Source organism: Pristiophorus japonicus, chromosome 9 (assembly GCF_044704955.1).
Source record: "Pristiophorus japonicus isolate sPriJap1 chromosome 9, sPriJap1.hap1, whole genome shotgun sequence".
Taxonomy (NCBI): domain Eukaryota; kingdom Metazoa; phylum Chordata; class Chondrichthyes; family Pristiophoridae; genus Pristiophorus; species Pristiophorus japonicus.
The window spans coordinates 135,416,866-135,431,314 of record NC_091985.1 but is presented as its reverse complement, the minus strand read 5'-3'; the positions used below and the strand labels follow the sequence as shown (position 1 = coordinate 135,431,314).

The following is a 14,449-nucleotide window of genomic DNA, read 5'->3' as shown; positions in this document are numbered from 1 at the left end:
GTCCTCTACACAACCCGCTTTATTATTCCTGTCTCATTACACAGGACCAGATCTAAGATAGCTTGCTCCCTTGTAGGTTCTATAACATACTGTTCTAAGAAACAATCCCGTATGCATTCTATGAATTCCTCCTCAAGGCTACCCCGTGTGATTTGATTTGACCAATCGATATGTAGGTTAAAATCCCCCATGATTACTGCCGTTCCTTTTTCACATGCCTCCATTATTCCCTTGATTATTGCCCGCCCCACCGTGAAGTTATTATTTGGGGGCCTATAAACCAAGCCCACCAGTAACTTTTTCCCCTTATTATCTCTAATCTCCACCCACAATGATTCAACATTTTGTTCATTAGAGCCAATATCGTCTCTCATAACTGCCCTATCATACTTTATTAACAGAGCTACCCCACCTCCTTTCCCTTCTTGTCTATCTTTCTGAATCATCAGATACCCCTGTATGTTTAATTCCCAGTCTTGGCCACCCTGCAACCACGTTTCTGTAATGGCCACCAAATCATACCCCTTTGTAATGATTTGTGCCGTCAACTCATTTACTTTATTTTGAATGCTGCGTGCATTTCGGTGGAGTGTTTTAATCCTAGTTTTTAAACCATGATTTTTAGTTTTGACCCCTTCTGCAGCCCCTTTACATTCAGTGGCCCTTTTTGTTTTTTGCCTTGGGTTTTTTGCCTCGGGAATTTAACGCATTTAACACTTCACTTTCACAAATAAAGAGCCATCATGAATAATAAATGATAAATAAAGCAAATAAAAAATACATTTAATTTTCTTACCTATCTGAAGCAGACGCAGCAGCAGCAGCTGCAGGCACTGAGCTATTTACGAGTTCGGCCGTTCAGCCAGAGGATGGGGCGGCGTGAGGCGACCGACAGAGATGGCAGTACAATCCGGTGGCCACAGCAGGCTCCGAGCTGCGAAGAGTTAGGCTGCTCGGCCAGGGGATAGGGGCGGCGTCAGGCAAGAGCGAAGTCAGAACAGCCCGGTAGCAGCTGTTTATGAGTTTGGCCGTTCGGCCGGGGGATAGGGGAGGCGTACAAAGCACCGGGAGGGAGAGCCAGCCAACCAGCCAGCAAGTTTAAAAATTTAATTTGTACTTCAAGTATGGGTGCTGCATTATCAACACCATGGATTATGCAATGGTTCTCCATCAATTCACCGCACCAGGAACGACATAGCCTGTAGGCTGATGGACAGGAGACCTTACCCACATCGGCAATATCGAGCTAGGCATTGGTACCTGGACATGAGCGAGGCTGAATGTGTCCAAAGGCTGTATTTCCGCAGAGAAGTTGTCGTTGAGATCTGTGATATGCTGAGAGCAGATTTCCAGCCGAGAAGCAGAACGCCGACTGCCTTGTCTGTTGAAGTGAAGGTTACAGCTGCACTTTCCTTCTATGCCTCGGGATCGTTACAACTGGAAATGTGTGCGCCATCTCAACATGCAATACATGCCTGCTTTTACCAGGTCACGGCTGCACTGTATGCGCGGAGGAATGACTTCATCAAGTTCCCAATGACCGGCCAAACAATGCATGACAGGGCTGTGGGCTTCTGGATTGCTGGCTTCCCAAAGGTACAGGGCTGCATTGATTGTACCCACATCGCCTTGCGAGCACCTGTGGAGGATTCGGAGCAGTACAGGAATAGAAAATGTTTCCACTCCATTAATGTGCAGCTCATGTGTGACGACAAGCAGCACATCATGTCAGTCGATGCGAGATACAATGGCAGCACCCATGATGCATTCATCCTAAGCGACAGCATTATATCTGACTTGTTTGAGCAGCAGACAGAAGGGCAGAGCTGGCTACTGGGAGACCAAGGGTATGGCCTTGCCACCTGGCTCATGACGCCCCTACGCGTAACACGGACGGAAGCTGACTGGGAATACAACATGTCGCATATTGCGACACGCAGCATCATAGAGAGGACCATTGGCAACTTGAAACAGCGATTCCGATGCCTGGAACATTCCAGAGGCCACTTGTAATACTCTCCTAAGACTGTCGGTCAGTTCACTGTTGTGTGCTGCATGCTGCATAACTTAGCCATCATGAGGCAGCAGGAGCTGGTACTGGAACTCGAAGACCCACATGAGGGGAGAGTGCCTGATGATAGTAATTTGGAAGAGCCGGATGAGGATGATGACGACGATCAGGAATGCATGCAAGTGCCTGATGTCAGAGCATGACATCGGAGGAGGGCGTTCCATCATGCTCCTTTAACGATTGCTCGAGCCCTGCGCCAACAGCTCATCCGTGAACGCTTCAATTCCTGATGCCTGAGGGCTCTGCGACAACTGTTGCGCATGGACATGTTTATTTTTTGGAGTTGTTCCTACGTTGTGTTGTGTTAATGGAACATGATTCAGTTTTAATGAAAAAATATTTTATTGAAAAGTTAACTTTAGTCTAATAAAATATTTGTTGTATCAAACTTTACTTTTTAATATGACTCTTTAAGATCACTTAAAAACTTTTAAGATCACTTATACACTTGTAAAGTTACAAAAGTTACAAAACAATTTCAATGTGAAAAATCTAACACTCTTAAGATCACTTAAACTTCAAGATCACTTTTTAGATGCAAAATTAAATAAGTTACAAAATATGTGAATATTTACACTATAAGATCACTTAAAAACCCTAAGATCACTTATAAGCTATAAAGTTACAAAACTTACAAAACAATTTCAATTTGAACAAAGTTACTACAGTTACATCAAGAACACAAACAAAAGCAGCAAAGAAAGGCTGCAACCATCTCTCACCCACATCTCGGTGAATGTTCACTTCTTCATGGGGGTGTCATTTGATTGGCCAGGCTGTGTACCCTTATTGCAACAGCTACCTCACCCAAGCCTTCCCTGATGGCCTGTGCCATTACTTGCACTCCCTCGGACATTCCCTCCCTCATTTCCCGTGTCATTACTGCTATTTCTCCCATCAGTACCATTACTTCTTCACCCACTGCACTGACGCTGCCCACGAGTGATCGGGTAAGGTCATTGCTCTCCACACCCAATGCCACAACCTGAGCCACATCTGTTGCACGCTGCATCTCAGGAGAGCGTGTTTCCAATCTCCTTCTCCTCTGCCTGAGTCTGCCTCGCGGCACCATTCCAGCGGGAGACGCAGGCTGGGACGGTGGGACCCTGGGTGTTCCAAACAGCAGCACTCCAGTGGGAGCCACGGGCTGGGATGGTGGGGCCCTGGTTCTTGCATTCGGTACCACTCCAGTGGGAGGTGTAGGCTGGGACGGTGGGGCAGTGGGTGCAAATTGCTGCATTACACCACCAGCACCACTGGGACCCGCAACGTCAGAATCTGTGAAACCATGGAAGGTGGAACCAGAACCTATGCAAGGGTTTGAAACAATGATGTCCGTTAATGTGGGCTTATAAATATTAAGTTCTAAGGTCTTCCCTGAAGACATTTCAGCCAACGCCTGCAGCCACCCTTGGTCTGGATCGTCTGGATCCTCCGCATCTGGTTCTTCTGGTTCTTCTTCTGGATCTTCAGGATTGGCATCATCTTCTGCAAAATATATCAGAACAGTCAAATGGTTAGCAGCACATGGTTAGGGGACAGGATGGGTGGCATGAGTACTCTCACACATAGCAGGCCAGGTAGCAGGTTGATTTGTAGGGCCACGGTATATTTTCAGGACTCACCCTCTCCCTTGCGAGTGAGCCCAGCTTGTGCTGTACTGATTGCTTTTCTCCATGTACGACTCAGCATAGAAGCTACCCTCTGCTCCAAGGGTGTCAGTGGATGCAGATTTGGCACGCCTCCTCCTGTTCGAGTTCTTTCCCTTTTGTTGTGGGCCAATTTCTTCTGCAAAGCTTAAAATATAACTTTTTACAGAGTGTGTCTTTCTGCAGGGTGGGACATATACAGATGGTCACATTTACAATTAAGATTCCATTCAAAAATGAAAATATTACTTACACTAACTACTTGACCAAGGTCGTGCCATTTTTTTTTACACTGGCTTCCAGATCTCCTGGTATGCACCACTGTGCAGTAATCTTCTGCAACTTGGTTCCAGCGAATTCTTCATTTCTTTGGGTGGCACTTTTGTGCGACCTCTGTTGCTGGTATCCAGTTCCTGCCATCTCTGCTCAGTGATGTTAACTAGTGTCTCCACTTCCTCATGCAAGAAATTCTTTGTTCTTGGTGAACGTTGTTCCATTGCTGTATTGAATTGACACTCTGATTTTTCAAAACACACAGTCCTTATTTTGCATGCACCTATGCAACACTTGTTCTGGAAGTTTAGCAGCAACAAACAGCACTCACTGATTTCAGCAGGTGATTTCTTCCACAGTGTTGTGAAAAGCAAAATTACCAAAAATCACTCACAAGCCTTTCCACAGCTCCACAAAACAAAACAGCACTGTTCCTCATTTACCTTTAAAAATGGCCGAGTGCCAATGTTTGTCTCCCACTGCGCATGCGCGCACGCTCCAACGCGCATGCGCAGGGCTGCCGGCACTAAATGTGCTGCTGTGAATTAGCTCCGCCCTCTTGCTGGCAGATCTTCGGCGCCACGCTTTGGCCCCGCCCCCTGCAGCTGCTGATACGCCGCGCTGACTTGGAATGGGCCCGAAAAACATCGCAGAATACCGAGGTAGGCATTAGGTGCACTTTTTGTTCTAGGAAACAGGCGTGCTTCTCGGAGGTGCGCCGTTCTAAGGGAAGGCCGAAACTTGAGCCCAGTATTCCAGGTGTGGCCTCACCAATACCTTATATAGCTGTAGCAAGACTTCCCTGCTTTTATACTCCATCCCCTTTGCAATAAAGGCCAAGATATCATTGGCTTTCCTGTTCACTTGTTGTACCTGCATACTATCCCTTTGTGTTTCATGCACAAGTACCCTCAGGTCCCGCTGTACTGTGGCACTTTGCAATCTTTCTCTATTAAAATAATAACTTGCTTTTTGATTTTTTTTGCCAAGTGCATGACCTCACACTTTCCGACATTATACTCCATCTGCCAAATTTTTGCCCACTCACTTAGCCTGCCTATGTCCTTTTGCAGATTATATGGCAATTCTAGGTTAGGAATGCCCATCCTGCTGTTATACATTTCATGGAAGGAATTTAGTACAAGGCTAAGTTAGACATAAGAACAAAAGAAAGCAAGGCTCAAATAAAACATTTGTTACATTTTGAGACCTCTGTAGAATTAGTGGGGCATAACTGAAAAAGGGCATAGTGTCTGGATCAAAAGGCCTTAAAGTGACAGATGTTGAGTGCTTGAAGGAGAAAACGGGGTCATTTTATCCTTCTCCGCTTGGGGGAAACTGGCTGAGCGGATCGTCTGCCTGTTATAGAACTCGCCCGATTTTCATCTCTAGTCAAATCAATGGAAATGAAAATTGGGTGTGTTCTATAAATCTTGGACGATCTGCTCCAGCTGTTCACCACCCAAGCAGTGAGGGTGAAACTCACCCCTGTTTTCTTCATTAAGAGCTCAACATCTGCTCCTTTAAGGCCCTTTGATCCTAAGGCCATGCCCAGTTATCTATCCTTTCAGAGTAGTGAGGCCCTTAAAATAAACAATCATTCCAGTGGCAATGATCTGCTTGAACAAAGTCTTGTGCTACAATCCTACACACAACTCAGAATGGTAAACATTAAATACAGACCATGTTTTACAGGCAAAATTATTTACTTACAATTCGATATATGAAGCTCAAAACTTTGTCTCATGACCATAACACAAAACAACATGTGAAGAGCCCATATTAGGTTAAATTACCCTTCATAATAACACATTTGGATATACAAAGAAAACCTCAATTGCAAAATGTTCTGTCTCTGAATGGCAAATTTCATCTGTTTTCTTCTCATACCAGTTTAATTGACAGCTGTATTATATTGAAACAATGGTCCATAATTTGCTGTCAAAATAATAGTGAGGCTAATGGTGCTTACGTTATTTATGCGCAAATCATACAACAACTTCAGACCAGGGGCATAAACTCAAATATCCAAAAGTTACTGTCCGTGTTGTGCTTCACAAAAACAACATCTTGATATCAAGCACTCAACATCTGTCCCTTTAAGGCCCTTTGATCCAGACACTGTGCCCTTTTTCAGTAATACTCCACCAATTCTACAGAGGTCTCAAAATGTAACAAATAGCCTCACCTTGAAATGCATTGAATGGTGTGAATTTGCTGTATTTGCACGGTAGATGCAAACTAAACATGTCACAGAAAGTTGTGCCTTGTCCATTTCAGTCCAAGTACTCTTTTAACGATGTAATGAGTGTTAATTATTGCAAGTCAATCTCTCTGGCATTGAAAATTAACTATCACAAGTGTGTAGTCTTATTCCTTTTAGGTGTTAATTGTTGTTGGAGATTATAAAAATGTACATTCTTTAAATTTTAACATATTTTTTACTTTTCGTTTCTCTCTCTTTTTTCTCTCTCTCTCTCTTAAAATCCAATCTTTCTTTCCCTTTCTATGGCCGGAATTTTCTCTACCAAGTTCGGTCGGGTGCGTGTGGGCCGTGTAACGGGTCGGTACCTCGATTTATTGATCAGCCCGCTCTTCATAGCAACTTTAGCGTAATGACCCCTATTAAGGCAGACATGGCGATTGCTGACCCTATTAAATTGCGCGGGTCTGATGACGTCATCGATAACACATTTCCAGTGGGGATATTTTAAAAAGCCTTGGCCATGTCACATTTGAAGGTTCATGTCGGAGAGTGGAGGGAGGATTGGAGAGGAGTGTGTTGTTCCTGAGAAATAGAAAAATTAGTTTACAGAGACAGAAGGCTGCAACCAACTTTTCCTATGAATCGCTACATATTCTTGTGGAAGGAGTCAGAGCAAGCAGGGAGGGCCTCTTCCCTGCTGATGGGGGAAGAGTCCTCCCCAAGAGACCAAAAGAGTCTGGCTCCAAATGAACATGTCTATTTCCAACACAAAAATTTTGATTGGTTCCCTTGGATGACAAGACCTGATTGCTGATTGGTCCCCTTAGATACAAGACCTGATTGCTGATTGGTCCCCTTGGATGACAAGACCTGATTGCTGATTGGTCCCCTTGGATGACAAGACCTGATTGCTGATTGATCCCCTTGGGTGACAAGACCTGATTGCTGATTGGTCCCCTTGGAGGACAAGACACATTCAGCAGTTTCTCTGGAATGTGTAATTAGATTCTCCCTGCCTATGTAATTAGTAACTTTGCAAAACGTAATTTGAGTCATTCTGACTGCCAATTCCAGGCAGAACAGAGCTCACTTGGAACAGACAGTGCTCACCCTCGCGGGTTAAGACCTTCTCTCTCCCCCCGAACTAGTTCCTATCCTCATCGCCCAAGTTTCGGACCCCATCCACCCACCCCACCGATTTCCTGACCGCACCCCCTACCTATGTTCCTGACCTCCCTCGCCCCAAGATTCTGATCTTCCTCCTCACCCCCCGATAGATGCGGCATTGTGCGTAGGTCATGGATTGTTAACAGGTTTATTGGGTATGAAGTGAATAATGACAGCTTTCCGAGAAATCAACAAGGTCTAGGGATAGGAGAGTGAGAACGTGGTGCGGGTGTAAAGGGGGTAGGGTTGGAAGAACATGATCCATCATATCAGGTGGATCATGTTCTCGCTCTCACCAGCTCCCCCCACCCATCCACTTTAAACCTGGATCACATTCTTCCCTCATCCCCACTGTGCCCTCCATGCTCATTAACCCCCTATGAGTTTCTGACATCCTCTCCCCCCTCCATTCTCTCCCCACCCCACCGATTCCCTCTCTTTATACCCCACTCTCTCCCTCCCCTCTTAATAACATAAGAACATAAGAAATAGGAGCAGGAGTAGGCCATACAGTCCCTCGAGCCTGCTCCGCTATTTAATACGATCATGGCCGATTCGATCATGGACTCCCTGCCTGCTCCCCATAACCCCTTATTCCCTTATCGGTTAAGAAACTGTCTATCTCTGTCTTAAATTTATTCAATGACCCAGCTTCCACAGCTCTCTGAGACAGCGAATTCCACAGATTTACAACCTACTGAGGGAAGAAATTCCTCCTCATCTCAGTTTTAAATGGGTGGCCCCTTATTCTAAGATCATGCCCTCTAATTCTAGTCTCACCCATCAGTGGAAATATCCTCTCTGCATCCACCTTGTCAAGCCCCCTCATAATCTGATATATTTCGATAAGGTCACCTCTCATTCTTCTGCATTCCAATAAGTAGAGGCCCAACCTACTCAACCTTTCTTCATAAGTCAACCCCTTCATCTCCGGAATCAACCTTGTGAACCTTCTCTAAACTGCCTCCAAAGCAAGTATATCCTTTTTTTAAAATGGAAACCAAAATGGTACACAGTATTCCATGTGTGGCCTCACCAATACCCTGTGTAACAGTAGCAAGACTTCCATGCTTTTATACTCCATTCCCTTTGCAATAAAGGCCAAGATTCCATTGGCCTTCCTGATCACTTGCTGTACCAACAAAATAACCTTTTGTGTTTCATGCACCAGGACCTCCAGGTCCTTTGTTCTGCAGCACTTTGCAATTTTTCTCCATTTAAATAATAACTTGCTCGTCGATTTTTTTCTGACAAAGTGCATAAACTCACACTTTCCAACATTATACTCCATCTGCCAAATTTTTGCCCACTCACTTAGCCTGTATATGTCCTTTTGCACATTTTTTGTGTCCTCCTCACACATTGCTTATCCTCCAATCTTTGTATCATCAGCAAACTTGGCTACGTTACGCTCGGTCCCTTCATCCAAGTCATTAATATAGATTGTAAATAGTTGGGGTCCCAGCACTGATCCCTGCGGCACCCCACTAGTTACTGATTGCCAACCCGAGAATGAACCAGTTATCCTGACTCTCTGTTTTCTGTTAGTTAGCCAATCCACTCTGTCCCTCCCGTCTTATCTCCTCTCTCTCTCCCCACCGATCCCCTCTCTCCCCTCCGATCTCCTCTATCTCCCCTCTCTCTCCCCTCTCTCTCCTCACCGATCCCTTCTCTCTCCCCTCTCTCTCCTCTCTCTCTCCCCTCCGATCCCCTCTCTCTCCCCTCTGAAAGCCACAAAAATATTTGTGAAGATAATCACAGCGACATTCTAGGCAAAAGTCCTGGAGGCTCCTTTAGTATCGTCATTGATTTTTGAAAGTGTCATGTATCCTACATGGCTACTGTTGGTACTATCACAAGGTGTATCACCAGAGGGCACAGCAGTGGGAGACTCGTAAGTTACCTGTACAGGTGTGCCTGGCTTAGTATAAAAGGCAGGCCACCAAGTGTGACCCTCACTCTGGAGTTAACTAATAAAGGACTAAGGTCACTACAGTTCAAGTACAACACACTGCCTCGTGGAGTCATTGTTAGAGCATCTAAGAACACAACAAATGGCGAAGTGACTACGAACTTTCATGCGTAAATGGCTACCCTTGGTACGTTGCAGCAGTTCGTCAATGATGATGATTGGGACGTCTTTGTGGAGAGGCTGGAACATTTCTTCACAGCAAATGACCTGGCAGGAGACAGCCCGGCCGTACTGGCTGATAAGCGCAGAGCTATCCTGCTAACCAGTTGTGGGCCCAACATCTATGGCCTCCTCAGGAACTTGCTGGCACCAGTGAAGACAATGACCAAGTCATACAAGGAGCTCGAAACCCTGATCCAGGAGCAACTCAAGCCCAAGGAGAGCATCCTCACAGCCAGACACCGGTTCTATACCCACCGACGGCCCGAAGGTCAGGAAGTCGCAAAGTATTCCACAGACCTCAGGAGGCTGGCGGCACCATGCGAGTTCGGCACCCACCGCAACGAAGTGCTGCGGGACATTTTTGTCATTGGAATTGGCCATGAGGGCCTTCTTCATAAGCTACTGTCGGCGGATACCACAGGATACCGCAGAAGGCCATCTCTGTGAGCTAGTCATTCATGACCTCGACCTGCGGCTCTAGGAAGGTGTCTCACCCTCAGGACTCAAACCCGGCAGGTATTGTGCACAGAGTGGCGACGTTCAGGAGCTGGACTGTAGAGCACAAATCCTCTCAGGGAAGAGAGAACAGGCCCCCAAGTCACTTAACTCAGAGTCCGCCGAGGGGGGCTAATCGAGTAGCACCATGCTGGCGTTGCGGAGGGAATCACAGGGCTCACCAATGCCATTTTAAAGACTATGTTTGCAAAGGCTGCAACACAAAGGGCCACCTCCAGCGAATATGTAAGAGAAATAGAACTCACTGTGTCGATGAGGAGTGCACAGATGGCCATGAATCCAGTGTGGATTATGAATTGATAGACCAAGAGGCAGCCCAGTCCCATGAGGAGGTACATAACATGTTTACCTGCACCACTGAGTGCTGCCCACTGAAGATGGAAGTCGAGATAGAGGGAAGTCCAGTCTTCATGGAAGTGGACACGGGGGCGAGCCAGTCAGTGATGAATCAAGGAGCCTATAAGAGGTTATGGGACAATCCAGCTGAATGACCTGAGTTGGCTCCGGTTCAGGCAAAGCTGCGCACCTACACCAATGAAATCATCCCAGTCATTGGTAAATGTGAATGTAAAGGTTCGCCATGATGACGCGGTGCACAAGTTACCTCTGTGGATTGTTGCAGGTGATGGACCAATGCTACTCGGCAGAAGGTGGATGGAGAAGATCCATTGGACGTGGGAAGACTTCAGCCCTCCAGCGATCGACGTCCTCTGCATTCGGAGGCACAGCAAGCCCTCACTTGAGGGTGGACCCAGCACCGGAGAGCAGACCAGCACAGCACCCGAGGCACAGACCGCTCAGCACGACTGCGTGGAGATGATCCAGCTGAGACGACCCGAACGCACCTTCCAGGCTCCAGTGGCAGGACTCAGGAGGGAGAAAATCGGATCCAGAAGTGACTTCCCAACTGTGGAGGCAGAACCCGGGGAGAAGAGGATCACCGCGATCGACATCGTGGACGAAGAAAAGATGGCGTCCGAACCACGATGCGATGCGCTGAAGAAAAAGATGGCCGTGGCCAGACCACGAGGTGCAGCTCTGATGGAGCAACATGTGGCACCAAAGGGAGAAGCGGATTGGTGTAAAGCAAGCAAGGGTCTCTTAAAGGAAGCCTGCAACCCACCACAACTAAAGGGACAGTTCCACACATTCAAGCAATGTAACAGTAATTGTGATAGAGACTAAAGATGTAACGGATTATGTAAAAGGTGTAACTGACCATGTAAAAGGTGTAACTGATAATCAGAATTGTATACATGCAACCGGCGAGGAAAAGTCACGCGATTATGTACAATGATCTGAACTGTGCATGTGCATGTGCAACCAGCGAGGAAAAGTCGCGCGATTGTGATCGGACTTCCAGAGCGTTCAAGGAAAAGCTATGCGATGCAGGATTCTCACTGCAAGTAACCAATGCTGTGGGCAGACACCCATCGGGTGCACACAGGTCCAGCGAGCTACCCCATGCTGTAGCCTGCGTCCCGGGGACCAGAGTCATGCACCACGAAGTGTGGCCACAAGCAGCTAACACACACAAGCTGCGAAGCAAGCAACCTCAGCAGGGCAAAGGCACCGGTATGGATACCATGCCCTGGGTCGGCTTCATCTCTCAGGCAACCGATGGCACCAACTGCCATGAGCCTGAAGGAGCAGACTGCACCAAGGCCATACCCCTAGATGTAGGGTCACCTGCCACTGTTCCCCCAGAGGAAACAAGCATCAGCCAAGATTTCAAACCAAGCGATGCTCAGGCCAGCGAGTCAGCAGTTCCCTGTGCACTGTTAGACGACAGCTCCTCAGGGAGCAGCTGGGACCCAGGGCGTAAAGAAAGGACGGGGGCTGGTCACAGACATCTGTGAACCTGCTCGACGCTAGGGACCACGGCAACAGCCCCGAGAGCAGGCTACGCGAGCCAACCGGGTTCCCACTGCCAGCACCGGGCACTGAGCCACCACCAGACTGTAGGGACACAACCCAGCAGCTCCAGAACTAGTTTGTCCTCGCGCACCGGTCACCGCATCGACAAGGCATCTAACGCTCTCGTCGCACCACGGAACCACACCAAAAAAAACGCAAAACCCACTTACCTGAACTTGAATGTACATGAATGTTAGATGCCCCCGCCACACCAATATGGGGAGGGGGAGAGAATGGAGTGGTCAAGAGCATACACACATACACACACACACACACACAAACAGCAACCACCAGCACGCTACTGCACCAACTATCCGCCCAAGGTTGAGCTAGCCCGCCAGAGGTCTACCAGACAAAACCCATATAGAGCTAAGCCCAGAGCACAATTAACGCAGGGGCAATTTGCACTGAGGGGTCAGGGGGGATTGATGTCATGTATCTTACATGGCCACTGTTGGTACTATCTTAAGTTGTGCCACCAGTGGGCACAGCAGTGGACGACTTGTAGGTTACCTGTACAGATGTGCCTGGCCTAGTATAAAAGGCAGGGCACCAGGTGTGATCCTCACTCTGGAGTTAACTAATAAAGGACTAAGGTCACGACAGTTCAAGTACAACACACTGCTTCGTGGAGTCATTGTTGGAGCATCTAAGAACACAACAGAAAGATAACCCAAAAGCCCTAGCAGCAGGCTCGGGCTCAAGTGGCAGGCACAAATGACAGCAGCTCCAGACTTGGCAACATGGTTTGGCCCAACTTCTAGCTTCCTAATATAGTGTGCTGTGCATGTGCGACAAGATTAAGCGCACATGCGCAGTACAAAACAGGTGCACGTGCACAGAGGGAGTCAAAAAACTCTGGCTCTCAATTGCTCAGGAGGGCAACGGCAGGGATGTTGTAAGGAAGACCTGGATACAGTGCAGGAAGTGCATCAATGATCTGATGCGATCAGGAAAAGTGAGTGCAAAGCCACACTCACCCTCATCAAGAACTGCCTGTAAACACATCCCCTTCACTCTGCCTTCCCAAGCCTACTCCTGCAAATCATTACTCACTCTCCTCTCTAGGAGGGTTCTAAACATAGACTTAGGTCCTCATCGCCTCACTGATGTGCAGCAAGGTGCTCTCCACCTCCTTGCTAGCAGGGAAGTGCAGGTGGTCCATTTAAGGGATGAGGGTGAGAGGGGACATGGAAGGGGAGGCTCCTCTCAAAGTGCTCACACTTCTCCCCCATTGCCCTCCCCTCAATCAGAGCCCCAGATACTTCCTCGGATGGCTGAATCTGCCCCTGCACAGTTGCAGGAGGAGCAATCTTTGGCGGGGCCCTCACAGGCTTCAAAACCCAGAGGATGTCCGCAAAAAGTGTCTACGCCGTTGCAGCAGGGACGTGAGCAGCCTGCCTCTACCTCTGCTGAAGCCACAGGGTTGCACCTCGTAGAAGCACTCAGAAAAGAAAAATGACACAAAAGTAGATGCACAAGAGTAAGCACCTGGGTGTACAGAGAAGTGTTATTGTTAAGGTTCCGTTACTGTTATTACACGTGTAAATGTATCCATTTTCACCACTTTCCGGTCATCCCCATTTTTGTCTGCTACTTTGGAAGTGGCTTTGTGAGTTGGAGTGAATGGTGAGACTTATCATTATCTCCAACAATGGGGATCAGTGTGAAAGGAAAGGCTTGTTCTTTGTGGGGATGTTTTATGGTGTTGTTGGCAGGGGGAGACTTGGCACAGCATGTGGCAGCCATATGGGTGCAATGCAGGAGGTTAAGTAAATCTGGCCATGATAAGGCCATCCTTGGCCTCCCGGGCTGCAATATGTGCTGCTGCTGGTGCCATCTGGCCTCAGGTTCCTCCTGCTCCTCTTCTTCATCTCCAGCTGATCTCCTTCTCCTCCTCTTTATCCTCCTCTGAAGAGGCTGTGTGCTCTGCGCTTTGCTCCTTGTGCAGCGCTAATCCTCTCTGCTGCGCTATGTTGTGCAGCATGCAGCAAACACTGACGATTTTGGAGACCCTGGCTGGTGCATACTGAAGGTCTCCTCCAGATCTGTCAATACATCTGAAGTACATCTTCAGCAATCCTATTGTTTGCTCAATGACACATCTTGGTGGATATGTGGCTCTCATTTTATCTCTCCTCGGACTCATTGCTTGGTTCCCTCAGCGCAGTCATGAGCTACGTCTTCAGTGGATAGCCCTTGTCTCCAAGCTGCCAGCCGGAAAGCCTGTTTGGAGGTGTGAAGAGCTGAAGCTGGTGCAGCACGAGAGAGTCATGACAGCTGCCAGGGAATTTGATGCATGATGATATTCCTATGGTTGCAGACCAGCTGCACGTTGAGGGATTGGAAGCCCTTGCGGTTCACAAACACTCCTGGGTGATGTGGAGGTGCCTTGATGGCCACATGTGTGCAGTCGATGATGTCCTGCACCTGTGGAAAGTCAACCAGAGCCACAAAGTCAAGCGCAAGCTCAGTAACACTGGCTTCATCAGTGGCAAAGTTGATATAATTGGCTG

General features: G+C 47.7%; 1 long non-coding RNA gene across 2 annotated transcripts in view; it reads left to right on the top strand.

Annotated features, from left to right (window-relative positions):
- Positions 1-14,449, top strand: part of LOC139272695 (uncharacterized) — a 142,651-nt gene that overhangs the window by 21,500 nt on the left and 106,702 nt on the right. Inside the window, exon 3 of one of the 2 annotated variants that reach the window (XR_011594944.1) lies at positions 810-2,347. The exons of the other annotated variant lie outside the window; for it this stretch is intronic. This is a non-coding gene — a long non-coding RNA (uncharacterized lncRNA). Of the gene's footprint in view, positions 1-809; positions 2,348-14,449 lie in introns of those variants that run through there. 2 annotated transcript variants of the gene reach the window in all.